Below are 22,367 nucleotides of genomic sequence, written 5' to 3' on the forward strand. Positions count from 1 at the left end.
AATAACAAGATGATAAAGTTCTTTCCACATCCCCAGTCTTGGAGGATCTCCCTGTGATACTTTTAGCAGCTCAGCAGCTTTAGCGCAGACATTTCTACAGCTCTAATTGAAACCATTTTAGTTTTTACCAACAGATCCAGCCTAGGCCCCCTGATCCACCTCCGTTACTTTTTGGAAAAGGAATTGGGATCTGCAGCGTCACACATGTGGAGGGTAGAGTCACACATATGCAAATACACACCTACATTTATCCGTTTATCCGTCTATCTGTTTAGTGGTGATCAACCCTGACCACCTGAAATCCCCCATCCCCTACCTTCCCATCCCCCACCTGGTGCAATTTTACCCTCCTCCCTGCCCCATACACACCTAAGGGACTTGTGGCAATGTCTGGAGATATTTTTGGTTGTCACAACCGTGAGGGGAGGGTGCTATTGGCATCTAGTGGGTAGAGAGCAGGGACACTGCTAAATATCCTACAAAGCCCCCACGACAAAACCTTATCTGGCCCCAAATGTCAATAGCGCGACGTTGAAGAGCCCTGGTCTAGTCAGTGCTACTAAACACATACACCTGAAGTTGCTTAGGATTAAATTGACCTTGGTGATTATGACAAAGTAGGGAAATTGAAAAGTACTCTCGAGGGACTTCCCTGGTGGTCCGGTGGTTAAGAATCCGCCTTCCAATGCAGGGGACGTGGGTTTGATCCCTGGTTGGTGAACTAAGGTCCCACATGCCGCGGGGCAGCTAAGCCTGTGAGCCGCAATTAGGGAGCCTGCGTGCCGCAACTACAGAGCCCACACGCTCTGGAGCTGGTGTGCAGCCACTGCTGGGCCCATGCACCACAATGAGAGAGAAGCCCTCGCGCTGAAACGAGAAGCCTGAGTGCCACAAATAAGACCCAATGCAGCCCAAAATAAAATAAATAAATAAAAAAGAATACTCTCGAGAGGGTTGACTGCTTATCCACCAGTATTTATTTAGTTACCAGTTATATCTGACCCATTTCCAATGATGATTTCAGCTCACCACAAAAGCACACACAAGACAGTTAAAGAGATTTTTAAAAGATCAGAAACCATTGAGACAGAGGGGAGAAAGAACATACATTCAACTTCTGCTAGTCACTGGGGATTTTCTGTCATAATTCTTTAAAAATCACACTGATATGTCTCCTCTCCTTATTTAAGTATTTTGTTGGTACAAGCCAGGTTTTCATTTATTCCAGCCCAGTAAGAATTGGAAAAAAAACTCCAATAGTTACCTCCCTGCCTCAGTGAAGAGGCAGGACCCTCAGGTTTTCAGACAGTGTTCAAATCTTCTTTAGAGTGACCTTTTAAGAGACAATGGGGTTAGTTTTCAGCCTGGAGTAGAAAAAAGGACAGTGTGAAGGACAGGTGGCGGGTGGGGGGGACTGGATGAGAAAGCTGTTCCAGTAGTTGTTTGGGGCGCCGGGTCATTATGTTGTTTGAAATACTGTCGAATTCCAGAATATCAGAGACAATCATATGCAAATACAGGTACCAAAACCTTAATATCTAGGGTATGGCATGTACTATGTTACTACAAAACTATAAAATAAGAAAATGCAGAAGAAACTTCTTTATTCTCTAATATATAATGCTTCCCTATGATACTACAATATATAATGCCTCTGTTATATTTCTCCTATATTTACAGTATCTCTGCATTAGACTGATAGTCCTTATAGGGAGATAGCTGTTTTGTTATTTTGAATGACATTTTACATTCTCTAATAGAATCCTTATATTAATTAAATATTTTCTGTCCAACAAAAGTTATTTAGATTCCTACCTCCTAACCTACACACACACACACACACACACACACACACACACACACACAAACGTAAAAAATAGAAACCATAAAAATACAAGAAGAAAATTGTAGGTATTTTTCTAATCTTGGACTTTGTTTTTTGTTTTTTTTGCGGTACATGGGCCTCTCACTGTTGTGGCCTCTCCCGTTGCGGAGCACAGGCTCCGGACGCACAGGCTCAGTGGCCATGGCTCACGGGCCCAGCCGCTCTGCGGCATGTGGGATCTTCCCGGACCGGGGCACAAACTCGTGTCCCCTGCATCGACAGGTGGACTCTCAACCACTGCGCCACCAGGGAAGCCCTAATCTTGGACTTTGGATGACCTCTTGAAGCATGGGACAGAAGGGAGGAATATATAGGAAAACACTGACAGGTTTGACTGCTTATATAAAAATTAAAAACTGTACTCCAATATTTAATAAAATTTGAGATTTACAACTTTGCTCAACAGGGTTTTGATGACTACTAAATGCTTTCTGGAGGGTAACTAGGTGGTCGGAGAACAAACTCTAAGTCATTGTGCCCCTGCTATTATTATTATGTCATTCACGTCTGAAAGTTGAACAGTTTACTTCAAAGGAGATTCTGATGGTGAACTTTGAATTCTCAGCTTATTTCTGGGATCTTCACTAACTTATACTGTTATCTTTTTTCTTTAGCATTTATGCCAGTTAGACTTTTCAAAAATCCTACAGAGTATTATATGTATTTTATGTATGAGAAACACCAGGGTTCAGGAGGCCTAAATGTTTGTCTAAGGCCACACAGCTAGTGAGTGTCTAGTGAGTGCCCCACGTCAGGCACACTATGAGCTTGAGAAAGACCCACAGAAATATATCACAACCTTAAGTCACCCTGAGACTTCTTGGACGCCATATGCCACATCTGCACTGACCAGGTATTGGGACTCGACATGTTCACCTTCTCTAGTTACATTAACTCAGAAAATGAATTTGAAGGCACAGGAGAAGATATGTTATGTGGTTCCGTGTGCCAGACACTGTGCTAAGCACCTTCCGTGAATTATTTCATTCAATTTTCTCAACAGCCCTACAAAGTAGGTATTAATAGCTGCATTTTACAAGATAGGAAAACTAAGGCTCTGAAAGGTTAAGTAATTTGCCTAAAGTGCCTTAGCTGAGAAGGAGTGATACTTCTTGGGTGTGGGAGTCCACGGCTACTTGGTTCCACTGCTCTTCACCATCTTAGAGTGAGGAAGGGTATGTAAATGCAAACGTGGTCCAACAATGAACCACAAGCTAGAGAATTCTTTTTCATAGAGTTTGATAGTTATATGAGTATTAGACAATTATTTGGTTATACTATTTTAATTACGTGTAAATATCTAAAACATGAGTTTGCATGACACTGATTTCTGACTGCTATTCAAACATCTTAGTAACCAAGCACCTTCTAGTACAAGAAGCTCAGGGGCTTTCATCGTCAAAAGTTGGGTTGATAAACGACAGCCCATGGGCCCAATCCTGCCTACCCCCTGGTTTTTTGAGGCCCACGAGCTAAGAATGTTTTAACGTTTCTTTTAATGGGTGAAAAAAGAGGAATATTTTCTGACACATGAAAAGTACATAGAATTCAAATGTCAGGGCCCATAAATAAAGGCTTTATTAGAACACAGCCAGGCTCATTTGTTTATGTATTTTCTATGGCTGCTTCTGTGTTACTACTGCATACAGTTGAGAAGTTGTGAGAGAGACTGTGTGGTCTGCAAAGTCTAGATATTTCCTATCCAGGTTACTACAGAAGAAAGTCTGCTGACTCCTGTTCTATAGCATTTACATATTCAGGCACAATTTGAGTTTCTGAATTTTTTCTATGAAATTTTGAAACATTTTAAAGTTTTTTTTCTTTCTTTTTTTTCCCCCCTGCCCAGCAAGAACACTAAAGTAGTCTTGCTCTGAAAAAATTTTGACAGCCTGGGCTGATTTGAAATGACACCATTAGATTATGGTCCAGTGCCTAGTGGGTCCTGCTTGAAAGGCCTCCGCCTTCACTCATCTTTTAGATACACTAGAGTTATCTCTAGACTGTAAAGCTGCGTCTTACTACCTGAGCAGTCCTTCCTTTATTCATACTGACTGTGTTATGGGTTTAGTTTCACAACATTATGAGTTCATCCATCCAGGCTTCTTCTTCTTCTTCTTTTTCTTTTCAACCAGGCTTCTTGAATCATTTATAGGGATTTTCATTTTCGATCTCAAACTCTTACACACTTTCTCTGCTGTGAATTTTTTTTAAACGTAAAGCTCAGGGTACTAAATGGCCTACACATATAAAATAAAGCCCGTACTTTTATTTAGTTTTTAGCTTTAAGAAATCAAAAATTTAAAAAATTGCTTTCTCTTGAGAAACGAAACTTAATTTTGCAGGTCACAGAAGTAAGAAAATGCCTGCATGTCCAAGGATCTCAAAGCACCTCTGGTGGAAATACATAACAAGGTAAAGAACGTCTATTTATTTTTAAATACTGTTTATTTCTTGGAGGAATTAGTATTTAATGGAAAAGATGTGACTAGTAACAAATAGAGCCCAAGGCTATTTCTGGTTCTGTCATTGACTCACTTTGACTTTGGGCAGATCATCTCACCACTGTTGCTCTTTATCTGCAAAAACTGGACTTCATGTCTATGGGAGTTGCATGGCTAATCAATGCCTGGAAAATGCGTAGTGGCAGATGCTACAAAAGTGCTGAGCCTTAAAAACAAAACCACCCCCACCCCCCATTTGTATTCAGTTGAGGTTCGGGCTTATTGTTATTTAACATTCGGAGGCCAACAGTACGTTAAGTCCAGCGTGCTACACAGAACAGATAATATCACTGTCCAGCAGGGATTTTTTTTTTAATCTAACATTTTGGACTTTTTTTTCTTTATTGTGGTTGGGGGTTGTTTTAGAATCTAGTAGTATTTCCATACAAAAACATTCAGCTCTAAGTTGAAAACTATCGATTTGAAAATCTAAATAACCCCCCTGCAGGGGGATAAATAAATAAATAAATAAAAGCCCTCCCCGCCCCGCCAAGAAATCTCTCAAAACAAGAATTCTTCTGATGTTTTTTTCCTCCCTGCAGTTCTCCATGTTACAGTCCTTGGAGGTAGAATAGGCATAAAATACTTTCACTAATAAAATATGACAAACCGCCGGATTATACGTGGCTGATTCCCAGCGACTGCCCTGCTACACAAAGCAGAAAAGTAAATGCCATCATCCCCCTTAGAACAAAAGAACTTAGGAATAAAAAACATGGAGAGGGGGGAGAAAGCAGCAATAAATAAAGGTGAGCGAAGGATCCCGTCCCCCGCCCCTCCCCGAAGCGAGTGTGGGACTAAGTACGGCTAATAAAGTGGTTCAAGGGTAGTTATTTGGAAAGGGGGCGGGGTGGCGAGGGGAGGGAGCGGGCGAGCGGCGGCCGGGGATTGCATGTTGCATTCGACTTGAGGTTGCATCTTTCTCCTGTTGCCTGGACCACGCTCTCCCATTGCAGTGCTTCCCCATCGCTTCTCTCCGTCCCTGCCCTCGCGGCTTTATTTCCCCCCTTCCAACTGCTGTTGCACTGGAGGGAGTTGGGGCCGCTCCGGAGCCCCTGTGCAGCTCCTGCGACGGGAGGGGGAGTTGGGCTCGGGCCGCTGAGTTGGGGGGGCCGCAGCGGGCTCCGGCCTCGCCTCGGCTGCAGCTACACGGGTGCCGAGCTGCAGCGCTGCACGGGGCCCATCATTGCGGCGGCCCCGGAGTTTGGCCGCCGCCGCTCCTTGTTCAGCCCCATCACCGCCGCCGCCGCTGCACTGGAGTTTGGCTGCTGCTGCCCTACTTCACTCTAGTTTAGTTTCACTCACTTTACATCCGGGTTTTTTCCCTAGGCAATGGGGACCGCAGCACACCCCGTTCCTTAGGCAAAGTGAAATAAATTCGCCGCACCGACACGTCAAGTAGTCCGCCCGCCCGAGCGCCGCCGCGGGCCCCCACCGCCCCTCCCGCCGCCGCCCCGTCGCCCCTGGGGGGGACCGCGCGCCCCGTGAAGCCATGGGAGGAGGCGCGGGGGCCTGGGCCGGCCGCCGTACAACTCCGCCCGGCGGCCCCCTCCCTCCCCGCCGTTCCCCTCTACCCCGGCGCCTCCTCTCCCCCCGCCCTCGTCCCCGCTTTCCCAGCCCCAGTCCCTCTCGCCCGGCTCTCGGGAGCGGCGGGGGCGCGCACGGCGGCGGCGGGCCGGCGGGGCCGCGCGGCGGGCTCCCGCGCGGGCGAGTGTGTCTGGGCCTGGGCGGAGGGATCCCCGGGCTGAGGCGGCGGAGGTGCTGCGGCCCGGGGCCGGGTGGTGAATGGGCTGGTGGTGCTCGCTGCTGCTGCTGAGAGGAGGAGGAGGAGGATGAAGAGTTGGGCTTGTTTGTCTCCCACAGTTTCTCTCCTGCTGCTCTGATTTTCCCCCCACATTCCGGCCCGGGGCCTGTGTGTCTCTCCTGGAGGAGGAGGAGGATCCAGTTCCTCCCCCCACCCCCTCCTCCCCACCCCCCCTTGCCTGGGGAAGAGGAGGAAAGAAACAGCCCAGAGAGAGAGGGAGAGAGAGAGAGTGAGTGAGAGAGAGAGGGGGAGAAGAGGAGAGGAGGAGGAGGAGGAGGAGGGAGAAGGGAACAACCTACCATCTTAACACACTAATATCTAAAAAGTGCGAGAGGCCCAGAGCAGCAGCAGAAGCAGCAGCAGCAGCTCCAGCTTCTTCCCTCCCTCCCCATGAAGAAGAGTTCCCTCCTCCTCCTCCTCCTGCTTCTCCTGCTCAGAGTTCCTGCCTCCAGCTGCCAGGGGGGACAGCCAGCCAGCAGCAGGAGGGTGCAGTATCCCAGCTTTTCCATTCTCTCTTCTCCTCACTCTCCTCTCTTTTTTTTTCTGGAGTAGCTCTATTTCCCCTCCCTCCCCCCCTTCCCCTTCCCCCTCCCCCCTCCCTCCTCTCTCTCTCTCTCTCTCTCTCTCTTTCTGTCTCTCTCTCTCTGTCTCTCTCTCTCTGTCTTGTCTCTGGTGTTTGTCTCTGGGAGGTACAGGGTCTGCTTGCTTGGAGTTTGTTTTGGGGGGAGGGAGGGGGAGGGGAGGGGTGTGTGGGAGGGAGGAGGGAAAGGGGGGTGTTCTCGGCAGGACCCCCTCAGTCAACTTGAGATTTGAGCAATAACTTCCCCTTCGGGGCGCCCCCCTGCGTGCCCTTCCTATTCCTCCCCCCATAAAAAAAAGACAATGGAAAAACCTTGTCTCCCCCTTCCTCCCCTCTGCCCTCCACCCCTCCCCAGGATAAATTGGAAGTAAGTTTATGAGCAGCTTCGGGAGCCTGGGCGCTGAGTGCTGGGCCGGAGCGGGTGACAGAGGCGGCGCACCGGGGGTGGCGGGGAGGGGGCGTCACATTGTCCCGGCGGGGGGCCGGGGAGGGGGCCGCCGGCGTGGGCGGGGGGCGCGGAGCCTCGTCCGCCCCCTTGGGCTCTCCCTCCGCCCAGGGGTGGTCGCCGGGGCTCTTTCACTACCCCCTCCCCCCAGGATGATGTCGGGGGGAAGTTTTTATTATGGTTATTTATTTAATTTTTTTTTTTTTTGAAAACCATCTTGTTTGGTGACTGAGGGATCTGGTTTAAAAAAAAAAAAAAGCTGCGGCTGCTGCCGCTGCCGGGCCCGAGTGTGTGTGTGTGTGTGTGTGTGTGTGTGTGTGTATGTGTATGTGTATGTGTGTGTTGGTGCATTTGTCTTGGGTGGCCGGAGCAGCGTTGGGGAAATTCCGCTTATTCTTCTTCTTCTGCAACTTGTTATTCCGGAGAGTGTGCCAGCACCCCTCACCCCGGGGCCGGTCCTCCCGCACTCGCCCCCGCATCCCGCGGCCGCGGGGCGCCCCCGGGACCCTGCGCTGGCCGGGGCCGCCAGGCCGCTCCAAGAGGGGCCGCAGCCGCCCCTCCCCCGCCCGCGCCCCCGCCGGGGGGAGGGGCGCGCGGAGTGGGACTCTTTCCGTTTGGTCCAGCCCCGTCGTGCACGCAGTTCCCAACACTTCTCGTCATCCTCTCTTTGGTCTCTTTATTCTGCTGAGCGGTGCTGTTAGGATTTCTTTTTTTCCCCTGACCACGTTCGCGATGGTGGGTAGCAGCAAGGTGGCCCTGTCAGGGGAGGGGTTGATGTCGAGATTGGGCACCGGGGGAAGAATGTCTCCTTTCAACTTTGTGACTTGCACCCCCGGAGAAGGCCACACGCCGGTTGTGGGGTGCAGATGTGCTGAGAGTGATTTCTAAGTAGTTGAGTTGTTGAGATGAGGGGTACGGCTGCTAATGGTAGGCAGGTTTTGTTTTTATTGGTGAATCTGGTGTCATCATATTCCGGTCATATGTTGAAATATTCTTTGTTTAGGTCTTGAAGTAGAGGATCTTACTTTTCACGTCCACATTGTTTTGTTTTTAAATGATGTCTCTGCAAGTATGGCTTTCTAGAATTTCAAATGTGAGTTAAGGTCCGGGGGTATGCGGGCCTCAGCACTGGCCTTGACAGTGAACTTTGTGACTGTGTTTTGGATTGCAAAGATTTGCCCCATAACTGGGGTGCGAGCTGTGCATTTTTGTTAATAGTAGGTGTCAGGAATGTAGATGCTTGAGGTGAGGACGTTAGAGAAGGAAGAACATTTATATATTAATAATTGATAGCTGAATATTAGAAACAGATTAATTTGGGCTGATGAAATTTTTTTTTTAAAGCAGTTATGCACTCTAGGAAACCTTTTCGTAGGCACACTTTTTAGGGGTTCTTTAGGGCACAGAGCTTGAATATCTCCTTTTAGAGAGGTTACTCACCAACGTCTGTAGCTTCATTGAGGGCCTGATAAGGGGACTGAAACTGGGGCTATGACATCTGAGTGTACTTTTCAGTGTTTATGTTGTTTGTTTACATCTGATGTTCACTCAAGTTTGGGCAGTGGAAATAAATAGGTCAGATTTTCTTTTGGTTTTTGAAGACTAGCTCTCTCCCCCTCCCCCTCCCCTTTTTTTTAAGTTTCACAATTTACTTGATTTCACAGCGTTGTAGGAAACTGTTACTACATTTTTACTGGAAATACTATTATTCATTTTGATTTTGGTAAGTTCTTTTCTATTCTTTTTTCTGTCTCTGTATATGGAATCTACATCGTGGGCTCAAAACTGGCTTATTAAGGACCATTTAAAATGAAGAATGCACTTTAAAATCTCAGGACACATCTTTTGATGGCAAAGAGGAAATTTTTGTGTGCAGTTATGCTCATGTTTATGAAAAAAATTTCTGCACTTAAAACTTTTGTAGATATACAACTATCCTTAAATGAAGAGCATAGTAGTAGTGCAGAAAATTCGCAAAACACAAACTTTTGGCTAACATGTTAAAAATATTCCAGGTGTTTTTCTTTATGTCATACTTTTGCTTGTCTTAACATAATAGTATTTGCAATATGACTGGCATTGCTTGGATGGTCTTAATAGTCTTTTCCTTGAGTGCTTCTAAAGGCTTTTTAACATAGTTTTTAGCTAATTTTGCAAGCTTTATTTAAACATGTTGCACTTTGAACTCTGGCGGGTCTTTATGGAACTGGAAAAGTAATCAATTAAGACTCCTGCCTATGCCAGATTTTATTTTTAAGAGGTATAAGTGATGGATGGGGCCCTATTTCTTTTAGCTGTGAAGGGTCCATCCTTTTTCCCATTCAGTCATCTGGAAAGAGCTGCGTCAGAAATACTCTTCTTCTGCTTACATGAAGAACTCTAAATGCTATCCAGCAGGAGGTGCTGCAGCAAGATAAAGGAAATCTATGACTTTTGAGGGTCTTGCTACTTATTACAGCTCTACTTAGCATCAACTAAGCAACAGGATTAACACCTTAAAGTTCCAGAAAGATTTTGAGTAAGTCTATTGAAAAGTTCCATTTGCTTTTTACCTGCTTACAATATTACACAAAGTAGATTGCTTATTGTGGATAGCTTAAGGATGCTGCCCTGAGGTACAGAGTGCTGTTAGAATTATTTTAGTTTGAAGAGGGGTTATTCCCATATTGGTGAGTGGGGTGTTGAACACATTTTTAAAAATTATGTGCAATGGATGGCTATAAACAAAAGTAGTTGGTATGACTTGGGACTTTAGGCTTTATGGTCATCCCTATAATGTTAATACAAGTGGGATGTAGAGTACTTGAACTATTGGAAAGGGAGATACTGTATGGAAAAATTTTTAGACTTTTTGTGTTTTTTTCCTCCAATCTATGGACAGTGATCCTAATAGATAAATTCTTAGGCACTCAGCGTTATAAATACATATGGTTGATGTATTGGAGTTGGCCTCCAAAGACTGAGATTCTTGAGCTAGAAGTAAAGTTCTGTCTGTGGGTATGGGTCATTGCTGATATGTCCCTTAGTAACACTTAACAATAACTGCATAAAGATGAAAGTATTTTTGTAGCATTTATAGCACATGTCCTTTGAAAGTCTGTTAGTGTTAGGTGAATTGATTTATCACTGGAAATATCATGCTACTGTGGCGGCTTGTAAAGTTTTATGTCAAAGTTTAAAAACTTGGGAATGTGTAGAAAATTTGATGAATCTGCCTTGAATTTTGTTTGTTTTTTAGGAATAATACTGTACTTTTTTCTCAATAAGATCAAATGAGATAATACATGTGAAAGTGCTTTGTAAATTGTCAGAAACCATGCAGATGTTAAGTTGTTGAGATAGGTGGCTAATTAATACATGGACAGAAGCTTCTGTCTTTAAAATACTAACTTTCTCCATATCATTTGGGAAATGAGTGCATTAAAAGTGCACCCAGAACACTTTATGAATTTTTTTTTTAAATACTGCTGTGGTTACCAAAAAGCTCTTTGTTACAGTTTTGAAGCTTTGTTTAAAAAATGCTGCCTAGGCAGTTTCCCTTAATTCAAAAAAAAGATCATTTTTCCTTTTGTAGATCCTGTGAAATGTGTATTCCCTGTTAAAGTTTTTGTTCATTTCACCATTGATGTGATAGTAGTTGATTTTAGTGATTATTTAAGTTCCCGGATTCTTCTATAGACTCTTAACACACAGAGTAACAGATGTCACAGTTAATATTTTGATTGTTTTGACTGATCCTGCTAACATTCTGAAAAATTCTTACTAACTAAACCTTTCAAACTTGTTTCAAAGTGAAAAAGACATATTTGTATGCATTAGTATTAGGTACGTGTGTGTATCATTTTTGTTTTTCTAATTTAGAGGGATGCGTGAGGAAATGACTACTCAAATCTAGAGGAGTGCACTGAAATATTTTTTGTGTAAAAATAACCCAGAAGTTTAAAACTCAGAACTTTGAGTTCTGGCCTTCTTAATAGACTCTGCTCACCTATTTGGACTAAGGTAAAATGACATATAGATAATTGGGAGTTCCTATGTTTATGAGCATATCAAAAGATAGAGTACCCTAAATTTTAGAATTGACTGCTCTTTATGAAATAACCTCAATTAGAAATGAAATGTAGAAACTTGCTTCGGTGAAGGGTGAGAAAAACATTTAACTGTTTAGATAAAAATGAAACCTCTCAGGGTAATATTAACGTTTTCATCCTGCAGACGGTGAATACTAAAGCTTTTATTGAGGAAATACTGACATTAAGGTTATATTAATGTGCTTTTAAATTTTGTATCCTTAGTATTTTATTGCCAAAGTCTTTTGTATTTAATTAGTATTGAAAGGGAGAAAAGGAAGGGATTAAAGTTTTAGGTCTCTGACCTTTGACAGAATTCCTTTATATCTATATTCAGAGCTGATTTCTTGTTTGAATTTTCATATTAATTTGTCATGGGAAATATTAATGATTTATGTTGACTTCTCAGAACTTTTGTACATGGGCTTTTTTTGTAGGCCCTAAGTATTCTTTAGGAGCATAGCAGTGTGTTTTGATCACTTTAACTTTACCAGGTGTGTATTTTTGCTGCTTTGTGGTGTTTTGTTGTGTTTTGTTTTTAAAGAGGTAATATATTAACACTGCATTAAAAGTATTGTAGATAATTATTTCTTAAATAGCATATGTTTCCTTCTTTGTATATTTGTGTGTATATGTGGCCACACTGTTTTGTAGGCTTTCATATCATCATATTTGTGTACTGAATTTCTGAACAGTTATCTTTTGTGAGAATGCTGAAATAGACCTTTAAGAATAACTTTTATATTGCTTGTCTATCAATTGAGTCTTAAACTGGGATGGTGGTGAACTCTTCCCTTTTAGAGATAATATTATGTGAGTTTCAGTCATCCTTTGGGCTTTTCTAAGGCAACTTTCTTACACTGGACTCTTGTTTGGCAGTTTGAATGCCTCTCTGCTTCTCTCCCTCCAATACACTGCAAACTGTACACCCCCCACCCCCTTGCTAAATACAAAATAGTGAGCGGGTCTCGGCTGAAGGAAACTATTCTTTCCTATATTTTGGAATCATCTGTGGAAATGTTTTTCTGCTTTTTAAAGTAGACAAAAAAGTGAACCGGTAATTTGGAACTAGGAAAGGGATGGGGCCTAACAGGTTGATGATCTAGGCTTTATTTTGACTCTGTTTGTGGGCCTAGGGGAGAAAAATAACTTAAACACAGAAGCCAGAAAGATGGGTTTTGTTTTATTGTTTTGGCTGCATTGAGAATACAAACTGTCAGTACTTGAGGAGAAGGAGCAGCAGAAAGGAATTGATTTTTTTCTGCTGCAGATCCAAGTATTGTTAACCATGTGCATCTCTAAAGCAGCATACTTAGGTATTAAACAGTAGTTGATTCTTTTATTCAGTTAACAGTCAGAACCCTAAACTTTTGTTTTTTAAAATTTTAAATAAGTACCCAAAACTTCAGAGTTAATGACAATATTTCCTGATAAAAGTGGGTGATAGTAACCATGGCAACTGCTATCTCTGGCCTTATGGACAGTATGTTGTATTGATGAAGCTTCAGATCCTATAGTAGCCTGTCACTTTTATGGTGAAATGTAGTAGCTTGTGTTGCAGGTGATTTTTAGCTGGATTATGTTAAATTTGTGTGCCAGCTTATCTTTCCTTGTTAGGAATTTCTTGGACTGTATTCCACAGCATGTTTGTGAAGGTGCTGTTGCCTGAAAATAACCCACCACCTGTGTTAGGCCTCCTGATGCAGATTGCACTTAGTTCTTTCCCAGCCTCCTCCTTCAGTCTTGCAGAAAATAGGGGTGTGTGTAGAAACTATATACATAAATTACAGCTCAAAGTTGTCTACTTGGGTTTGGACATGTTATTGATTGCTTAAAAAAAAATTTTTTTTTTTTTTTTGAAGACGTCAGTGGATGAGAGAAATGGAATTTTTTCCCCCTGAGTGTTCTTTTCACACGTGTGTGTGAAATGAAGGGTGAGGAGTGGAGGGGGTAAATATTGAGTAAGGATTTGACAAAAGAGGAACTTAAGTATTATTCGTTTTTTTGTTGTTGTGTGTGTGTGTGATGGTGGTATGTGTATAGCTATAAGAATACATTTCCTAATGGGTAGTATTAAAGTACGGGAAATGTTTTCTTATGAGAATTTCCTTCAAGAAAAATTATTCATAAAAACATAACTTGAAAGAGTGTTAAGAGAAAAGCTGGTAAAACAATTAAAACTTTTTTGGGGGGTGGGGAATAGAAAGCTTTGAAACTGATCAGACTTTAAAAAATTGTTTTAAAAATTGTGTCTTTAAATATAATTTAAAAATTGTAACACATCTTTTTGCTTTTTAAGGATTTCTTTTATATGCTTATCCTGTATAAGGTTTTTCTAACGTGAAAATGTTGATCTAAATGTTAATTGATACTTTTTCCAGTATATGCTAAAGAATCTGTGCTAGGGCAGAGAACAACCAAATTTTATCTGGATTTGACTAGGCCCTGATAGTAAGATCTAGTCAGATTGTGCTAGATAGTTCAGTTTCTTGAAACTTACTGTGATAGGGGGAAGTGGTTTACTTACTACAAGTCCCAAGATGCATTGCGGTTTTTTGCCTAACTCCAGAATAGAGCATTGCATGCTGGGACCTGTAGTTGATTTAAACAGTACAGGGAACCCTTCTCTCCTGTCTACTCCATTTTATACACAGCTTCCCAAGCCTCTAAGAACTTTCTGCTAAGTAAAGTTTGATTGCTAATATCATGGTTATTACGCTGCTGATATTCTAAAGTGGGTCTTCAGAAACACCCTAGTGTATTAGTTTACCTTAGATGAGTTTGCTGTTTTTTTAAGTCAGTTACTGTAAGATTTACATGTAAAATAGCGTACGTATGTATATAGAGTCAAAACTTGACTTCGCAGTTGTAAATTTTTTTTGTCTGTGACGATATAGGTCCCTATAATTACAGCATTAACTGATTGCTAGTGTGGGCATTAGAATTAGAAGACTATTATTGTGGGGCCGGATATGTATGCTGTTCTCTTTTCTTTGAATGGGGACAATTACTCAGTAAAGTTGGACGGAAGGGTATTTTTGGTGCCAGTATTTAAGCTCAGAGTTTTTTATTCTTCTGTAATGATTGTCAACATCTTGAATCTCAGTATTCTTTAAATGGAAGACAGACTCCTGAAAATAAATGTGATTTTAGTGTAAATTTAATACTCAAAGGTATAGGCTGGAAGGTAGAGAAAAAGGGAAGGTTTCTTTAATAATTTGTTTATATTTTCATTTGTAAACTTAAAATTTCTGTCCTTTTGAGAGTTCTAATACTTTCACTTTATTAACTACTGTCAGTGTTGTTGCGGGGATTAAACGTTAAAATCTGTGAAAGTGATTAGCACAGTTCCTGGCCCATAATGAAGGCTCAGTAAATGTTTATAGAGTTAGCAATAGTGGTAGTAGTAGTGGTTATTGTTATTTTAAAAAATATTATGCTTTACATTTTTAACTCTCTTTTTACATTATTACTTGATCAGAAACCCAGGATGTTCTAACAAGGCCTTGAGATTTTTGGCCTATGGTAATGATGTGGCAATTCCCTGGAATTTTTTGCTGTACTTAAAATGTCTTTGCACCTCAGTTTCTCCCTCAGTGATAGATGCCTGAGGTCAGACAACCAGCCAGTAGCAGAATTTTCACCAGGATTCAGCTCTGCCTATTCAGTACTCTTTGCCACTGTGCCATGGCCTTTGGTTGACTTTGGAGAGTTCAAAAGATAATGAAAATTTCTTTGTTAATAATGTTTGCACTGTTAGAACATCCAAACTAGTTGACTAATGAAAATAAGGTGCTGCAAAAATGTTCCTCGTGTCACGGTGTATGTAACCTTGGAAAAATTCTGTTGTGTTTAGAAGCATGAACCAGTCTGTCACCACAGTTCACAGTGTTATAGGATTGATGTATTGGAGGCCAGTGAGCAGCAGCCCCAGAAAGAAAATGTAGTTTCAGGTCTGTGGGTTGTACTTAAAATGTTAGGTTCAAAGAAATCATAAGTCTTTATATTATTTTTCTCTTTTAGGACACTAACTTCTTTTAGGCTCTTGAGATTGTTCAAGGATATTTTTATCTGCATGGCTTTTAGCTTTTTGAGAAGGGAAAGGGACACCTGGGAATACAGAAAAATGTAAGCATAAGTTGTGGTTTGTGTGTCTTAGAGTGTATGTAGAATCAGGGAAGTGTCTTTCTTATCTGCTTCGCCAGTCTCTACTCTAGCAGAGTTCCTCAAATGTTATTACTGAGGGCTGCTGTGTTTATTTAAGAAAACTCTGCCTTTAGTAGTAATTATTTAAGTACTTGTTTATACAACAACCCATTCCACTATAATAATACTAACCTTTTTTTCCTCACAAACGTGAACTGAAACTTGTTAATGTTTGCATACTGGACATGAGATAGATTCTTTAGCTGTGTCATAAATTTATGGTATCTGGTCTGATATTCTTCCACATTATGAATGGTTTTATTTACTTCATGTTAACTCGTCTTTTCAAGATGTAATATTAAAATGAAATTAATCAGTGGTTACAGAGATGTTAAATTCAGAGGGCTAAATGTAAGGGAGAAAATGGTCTCTGGTATTAATTGGCCAGTACAGGAAGTTTGGATGAATTCTGTTCTACATTTTATAGTGTGCACACTTGTGTGATTCCTGAAATACTATAGTTAGATATAAGGAGAGGAAACAAGGAGAGTAAAACTGGGCAGCCATGCATAATTATCTGTAGAGTCCTCTGACACACCTAAATTATTGAGCACAGTTTTCTGTCTTTTTTTTAATGAAGTGTCTGAGACCAATGTAAATGAAATGGTTGTGATGGTGTCAGAGGACCTGGCTTTAAGATCAGTCCTGTCACTAGCTATGCATTTGAGAAATTCATCCTAGCTGGGCTTTAGTTTTCCCAGTACTGTAGTAAAATGGGGATAATGCTAAAAGCCTGCTTCACTATGTTACTAAAAGGATTAGATGAGATAATACTCATGAATGTACTTTATAGACTAAAGAAGTATCAATACATATAAATTGAGTTTTTAATCACTAATAGATGGCTGGATTTTAAGATATTTCTCTATGTTGTGTTAACAATGTTAATATTTAAAAAAATTTAAATATATGAGTTAGAATCATAATTGGTGACCTAGATCCCCCCACCCTCCCACCATGGCCAACAGACAATTCTTAGCATGTGTTCACAGTGTAGTTCTTGACAACGTGCGCTGATGCCTTTGTGTGTATATATCATATATACAAAAATATCACAAATGTACTGGTGTGTTACAGTAATGAAAAGTTTCAATTATGGGTTTTTATATTGAAAAATATTTTTATGTGTTAATATACAAACATACACAAATATACATATTTGTTCTTAGAGAAATGGCATAGGTATAAGACTTTAAATATTTGGCAAGTTGTGAACAGTTTTTGTATTTTAAAGTTATCTATTATAATATTATTAATAATAATTAACATTTGCTGAGTGTTTATTATGTTTAGTACTAAGCTTTTTTACATAAAGGATCTCATTTAATTTTAATCCTCACAGCAATATTCTGAGGATTTACTGTTATTATTCTACTCCCATTTGACAGATGAGGAAATGAAGGCTTCCCTCGAATAACATAGGTAGCAAATCATACAATCTTACCTCAAGCCCAGGTTTGATTCCAGAGCTCCTCCTCTTAAGTGTCTATAATGCTGTACTAAACTGTGCAATTCCCATAGAAACCTAGCAAGTGAATTACTAAAGAAGTTTTTCAATCTACTGAAATGGCCACAGCTATGACATATCATTTTAAGAATGTTTCATCTGATTTTGGTTGGGTTAGGTTGAATGTTTTGGAAGTAGTAAGCACTGGAATGGATTGGAAATGAAGGCATTTGGGATAGTGTATGTCCTGTCCATCATTGTATGCCCATTGCCAAGCACAGCGCCTACTGTGGAGTGGGGTCTAATACCTATTTCTTAAAGGTTAGAATTTGGGCACGGGAGCACGATAGGTTATTTTATAAATTTTTTTAGTAGGTGCAGATAGATTACATTGGCTATTTCAATTAGTTGTTATTTAACTTTCAACATTTTAGAGCGTTTGATGGTAAGTGTCCTTTCTTTTAATATTTAATGTTATTTTAATACTTTAAAAATATTAAAAGGCAGAGCATCGGAGTTATAAAAGTAATACTTGCAATATAGATATGTGTAAAGTAGAAGACTAAAGTTATCCCATTCTCACCTACTTAAAAATTTTCCTGTGCATTTAACTATGTATAATGTATATGAATTTTCAAAATAAGTAGAATCATACCATAATACTCTCTTGAAGTTTACTTTTTTCAGGTGGCTATTTAAAAAACTTGCTTGTTTTTGAACATAAGGCTCAGGTGGGAAATGGGAGTGAGGTTGGAAGGAGAGAGGTGGGTAAGATTTGTACATTAAGATTATAAACCTAATGCCCTAGACTGATTATTACCTATGGGGCAAAAAGCATTTTAAGTTCTTTTTACTTGCACCTAATGCCTTAGAAATGGCCATTGTTATTTAAAAAATTTTAAAGTCTTAACTGATGTAAAATGACAACATTGTTTTCTGTGCTGCACAAGTAATTTAGAAAGTATCATTTCAGAATTAAATTCTGCTAGTTTATTCTGGTAGTTATTTATAAAGAGATCAGTTGTGGTTTCAGATAACTTTTTTTTTTAAACTGGTCTCTTCCTGGTTGTTAGGAGGGATTCATTCAACATTTTCACAGTAAAGTAGAGTTTTAAAACCAAGAAAATGCTTGTGCTGTTTTCATTAGTAACGGCTCAGACCAGTACTGTTTAATGGGCATCCAGATATCCTGCCCAGGAATTAGTTCTTCATATGAGTAGTGTTGGTGGAACTCACCTTCATCCCTATCCCTATTTACTCAGCCACCTTCAAATGCTATACTGGTAACCCAGCATTTTTTAAAGCAGTAAAAAAAGGTAAATTATTGGAAGTGCTGATAATTTATTGAGTGCCAGTAATTCATTTTTCTGGTGTTACATATGTAAAAAAAAAAAGCATACTCAAGACATTATGATCTGCATTAAATATCTTTTGATTCTGGCTTTGAGAGTTTTGACTTGTTGATAAGGTTGTTATTCATAATTCACCTTTGTAATTTTTAAATTAAAAAATTTTATTTCGTAGGTAATAAGTTTTTCATTATAGAAGTTTAAAAAAATTCTAATTCTAGAATGCGCTCCTATCTAAGGTGATTTATACTTCTTTAGACCAGTATTTAGTGAAGTGCTAAAGCATGGCCTTAAAATTCTAAGAATTGGATCTGGTAGGGTGTAGCAGTTAACTAGTTTTAACAAGCCATGTTAAGGTTATTTCTTTCTTTCTTTATTTTTTGGTTATTTCTTGTTGGTAGCATTCATGTGTGCTTTTCATTTTGTGTGGCTCAGACCATGCCCTAGAGAGTATTTTATTATTTCTCATGATAATTTTATAAGTGTACAAAGGACTCAGTTCATGTCATGGACGGTAAAACTGAGAACGGTAAAACTGAGGCAGAGACAAGAATTTGAGTAAGTTAATAGCAGAGCCTAATTTTCCGACTTTCATATTCTGGTTTTGGTCTTCTTAACCTGTAGTATCCAAACTTTTAAATATTATGGCCCCCAGTAAATGTATACTTAGATATAATTTACTGAACCTAGTATTGTGTGTATGTTATAAAACATATAGGAAATTAGAAATTTTTGAAAGGATGAGATTTAAAAATATAATTTGTGTTTCCTCCCACGGTCCTCTTCTTTCCCCCGGGTGGGCACACCCACTTGGAGACTCGCAGTGGAGATAGACTATTCTTCTGCAGAAGAGGTAGCCATGGGGACACCTGGAGGACCGTTGGTACAAGGTGTGGGGCTTTTAAGTTGGAGCGATCTTTTACAGCTTTTTAATTTTAAAGAAACAGCCTTTCTTTCCGTGAAGGCTGAATGGTCGAGAGTAAAGGCCTTGAGAGAGGTTAGCTTAAAAGACAAAAATATAGGCTTTATTTGTTTTCTTCAGAGTTGTCCAAAGGGAAAAGGCTGGCCTACCCTGAGCTCCTGCTCCCACTGTGGAGATGGCAGTGGCTTTTTCTGTTGTTGTCAGGCAGTTTATAGAACGCAGGATAGCTTGGTAAGCGTCTTCTCTGTGCCTGATATGACGTAACATTGTGGAGTATGCAGCATGCATGTTAAGTACAAGTGGTTGTATTTGGCTTGTTGCTGCAGCATTTTTGAGGCTATCTGAAAAAGCAATTATCACTCGATAGAGTTGGATATGTGCAAATTATTGAAATCATCATTTCATGAAGACCAAACTTTGTAACTTGAATTATCCTGTTTAGTATTTGTTTACTCCCCCTCCCACCCCCCAGAGCAGAATTCTTTTTCTGAAAGGAACAGATGCCGTTAGCTTATCAGGACCTGATACTAAAAAGCCCACAAAAATCTTTGTGCTGCTTATTTTCTTTATTTAATCTATATGCAAAGCATATTGTAATTTTTGCTGTTAGAGGGTTTTAAGGTGATGGTTCCTCCCCACCCTTTTTGTGCTCAGGAGAGATAGATCAGGAATGCCAAATTGACAACTTGGTATAAAGAAATAATGACCACTGAAATAAAACAGGAGTTCAAATAAAAAGCAAACCAGATACAAATGTAGAATGAAAATATCTTTTAGTAAAATGTTAGCATGCTGTACTTGGAACAGATGCCACATTAATTCAAAAGAGAGCCCAGAAAATGTGGCAACTTTACGATGTCAATGGAGGGAGCTGCAGTAGTTCCTGTTCTCATTGTGTCAGGTTCTTAGTACCTCCAGGTCCAGTCCTGTTTTTCTATTTATTTTCTGTACATGTTACATGTTAATATACAAATATTAAATCCATGCTTAATATTTTTATTTGTTATTGTTAAATACATTGTCATATTAATAGATATTAATATAAAAGCCCAATAACTTGTAATCCAGCAGTAATGATTCTTGTTTTAAATATGCATATCAACATTTGTAGAATCCGAGGCAAAAATGGGCTTTTCTACGCACCCTTCAAGGCGCATTTATGATAATAAGGTAGTCTAAGAATTGAGACTTTCAAAGAGGCTTACTGCTTTTTGAATGTGGAATTTGGACAAGTTACAAAATTATGAGAATTTTGCATTTTTTTCTCATTTAAATTTGTAGTTATCATTGGACATTTGTTATGATTTTTAAGTAGCTTAGATTCATTCATTCCTTTTGCTGTGTTTTTTATGGTGTTTGGGAAGAGGATGAAAGGGTGATGGAAGGGTACTATGCACACTTGGGTACTTCCAGAGTGACATTCATTTTATAGAAGATTGCACAGGGACATCTCTGAATTGCCTGTAACTTGCAGTGCATGGTTAGTGTGTCTGGGTGTGGAGGGAGATGGGCTGGGGGCTCTTAACCTGATTTACAGTGTGCCACTTCCTGAGCAGTGCAGTGATCTAATCACTAGGGGCATATCTTCTGTGCCTGTAAAGAAGTCTGGTGCGCATGCTTAGAGAAGCACTACTAGTTTTCTCTCAGTCAAAGCATGAAGGCTTACAATTTACTCATTTTGTGAAAAGGTTAAAAGTTTTGTTTTCATGCCATTCAAGACAAGGGAAGTTTTTAGCATGGCAGTAGAGCACAGTGGTTAAGAGTATGGGCCAGTTAAGAGTAAGAGTACGCATAGGCTCAAATCCTGGCTTTGCTCTGCGCAATCTGGATTTGTATTAGCTCTGTGACAGTGGCCAAATCACTTCACCTGCTGTGCCTCTGCTTCAGTTTCTCCACCTGTAAAGTATGAATACATAATAATACCCTTTATCTGAGGTGGTTACGAGGAATAAATAAGTGCCTGACACGTAGTAAGCACTAAATAAATGGTAGCTATTGTTAGCTATTATTACTTAACCTTAATTCTGGATTCTTCTTCTCTTCTCAAGGCTTGAGACAAGTGTTGCATAGTGGGGAAAGAGCCTGAGCTTGGAGCTCTGACCTCTGGTTTGGAATCTTAGTGCAACCACTTAGTTGAGTGTGTGACCTTGGACTAATTATTTAAGCTCTTCTCAAAAAAGATGTCTCCTGTACATGCTGTATAACAAGCATTGTGCTGTTCACTTGGACTTCATTTTCTTTACTGATGACATAGGGATGATAATACTAACCTCTTTGGATTGATACGAAGATAAAATGGGAAAGTCTTAGGACACTTTATAAGCAATAGCTGCTATTATCATTGCTTTTGTTACAGTCCCTCTAAAAGTTTATGGGAAAAGACTAAATATGGAACAACTTAGGAAGAGAGGAGAGTTTTCTTCCTGAAACGTCATTAGAAAAGGTATGGATGGTAAAGTGATTTAATGAGTTCTTGTTTGTGAAAACTGCTGAGAGAAATATAGAATACATGGGAGGGTGTCAGTTATTACAGAGACTTTAAAAAGTATTTTCAGGGCATTTTATATTTATTAAAACTCTTAGCGATGAAAGATTTTTTTGCACCAAGATACTGGTGTTTATAGTAGGTCACTTAGCACCAAGGCAGTAGTAGATAAAGCATTATAACTCACAAGTTCAAAATACTAATCAGCTGGTCAGTCCATTGGGTCTGTGGCTCAGGACAAATTGCTTGTGTTTGTTTAACCCTTGAGAACGTATGCTTGGTGTAAGAACTAATGGAAACAAATGTAGAACCCCAGAGATATAAAAGTGGCATACAAATGCTTTCTAGTAATGATGGACACAGTTTATTTGCCTTTTGGTTTTGAGCATTTTTCCTTTGTGAAACTTCCTCTCATCTGGTGCCTAGTCTTTTCTTACAGTGATTGTTATTTTCTTTCTATATTTAATCATCATATGTTGAGCCTAGAAACTGGGCCTGAGAGCAGGTTGATTGTGAGAAAAGCCACACTTTAAGTTTCTGCCTTACAGTGATCTCAGAATTAAGATTTTTTTGGTAAAGAATTTGAGTTTTTAATATATTTTGAGGTTTCTTTAATGTATTTTTGAGTTTTCAATGTATTCATTAGTATGTAGGTATCTGTAAGTGTATCTAT

The 22,367-nt window shown here is 40.1% G+C and overlaps 1 protein-coding gene across 21 annotated transcripts in view; it reads left to right on the plus strand.

Moving 5' to 3' along the window:
• The first annotated feature begins 6,045 nt into the window (after positions 1-6,045).
• Positions 6,046-22,367, plus strand: part of PHF21A (PHD finger protein 21A) — a 197,164-nt gene continuing 180,842 nt past the window's right edge. For 7 of the 21 annotated variants that reach the window (XR_013829586.1, XR_013829587.1, XM_079930669.1 and 4 more), the window contains exons 1-2: positions 7,968-9,733; positions 11,077-11,217. The gene's annotated coding sequence lies outside the window, so the exon portion shown is untranslated. The other 14 variants (XM_079930665.1, XM_079930672.1, XM_079930662.1 and 11 more) reach the window with 10 other exon arrangements.

This window comes from Stenella coeruleoalba (genome assembly GCF_951394435.1).
Source record: "Stenella coeruleoalba genome assembly, chromosome: 8".
NCBI lineage: Eukaryota > Metazoa > Chordata > Mammalia > Artiodactyla > Delphinidae > Stenella > Stenella coeruleoalba.